Raw genomic sequence first — 1,596 nt, 5'->3', positions numbered from 1 at the left:
TTTATATATATATATTATTTATATTTAGATTAAAACTAATCGTTTATAATATACAAAATATTTAAAATTATAACTTTTTTTTTAATATTTCTTCTTAATTATTTTAACAAACTGAATTTAAAACGCATGGTTGCGGGCATATAAGCTTGCCGAAGTCGGAGCAATTGTGAGGATGGAGTGGAGGTGAACATGCGGTGGTGGTGCTGGAAAAGATAGGGAGAAGAGTGGCGGCGTTTCAATTGAAAGAGCAGCAGTAAATGAGGAGGCCAATGGAGGATGATGCTTCGCACGAAGCACAGAGTTGGTTCCTAACAGCCAGCAGGCGTCTCGTCCACAAACAAGACATCTCCATTTTCACGTCGACGGGATTATGGACGGGTTTAAGGATTCAGCAAGTTTTTTGGGATTAATGAGTTAGGGTTTCTAGTTGGGGATGTCAATGGCCCATTGACAATGGGCTCCATTAAGTCAATCCTCTATCCAGCCCACCAAAGGAAGAAGATATGTCCCTGTGCAGCCACCACGTTGGTCTGGAAAAAAATTAGCTAGAAAAAAAAAAGTGAAAGAAATTTTTTTATAAGTCCAGTAACAGTGTAACAAGTTTGAAAAAGTCTAGATTATCATGTCAACTATTTTTGAAGAACAGAAATAAACTATTTTGTTAATGATTAAATATAATTTATTGTTTGTAAGACTTAGTATAATTTCCATTTCAAATCCAGGATAACCACAAGCAGTTTCAAGTTACTTCTTTCATGTTTTTATTTAAACAGTGAATAGCAAGGAGTAAATTAATTTATTTTTTATTGTTCATTTGAACGGTATTGAATATTTTACTGTTTATAGTCAAATCACGTCTAATCTGAATGTATTAGATTATATTCGATACAGTAAAAATATCTATTTTTATTTAAAAAATTAATATTTAATAATATTATATAAATTAAAAGGAGATTTCATGATTAAATACTATTTGTAGAATTTAATTGTAATTCTAATTTTATTCTTAATAATATTTTACTTGATATTATTAAACGCATAAAAAATTATGAAAATTGTAATTATTATTAGATAAATTTTGCATATAATGGAATAATGGATAGTTTAATAAAATAATTAAAAAAATTATATAAAATATTCTATAATTTATGATGTAATAACAGGAGTTAAATTTATAATATTTAAATTAAATATCATCAATATTAATATATATATCTTTTTTAGTTATTTTAAAATCTTAAATTTAAAAATATTTTTAATCAAATACATTAAATTATTTTTTATTCAACCTCAATTTTAACTAACCAAATATATATAAATACAAAATTAATTTCAATTAAAAATATTTTTTATAAAATATTTTTTTTAAAATTATAATTATAAAAATCACCACAATACCAAACATATTATATCAACCAATAAAAGAACAAGGGCAGGTTTTAGCTGTAAGGAATTGGTTCTTCTCCTGAGCCGAACACGATTTGAATTTTTATTGGTGGTGGAACCTACTAGGTGTCTGATAATGGCACAATAGGGATTAGTCTTCTAATCTGGAAAAGGCCGGAAAATATCCTGGTACAACCAAATATATATATA

The sequence above is a fragment of the Populus euphratica genome, unplaced genomic scaffold, assembly GCF_000495115.2.
Source record: "Populus euphratica unplaced genomic scaffold, PopEup_1.0 scaffold85.1, whole genome shotgun sequence".
NCBI lineage: Eukaryota > Viridiplantae > Streptophyta > Magnoliopsida > Malpighiales > Salicaceae > Populus > Populus euphratica.
This window is presented reverse-complemented; position numbering follows the sequence as displayed.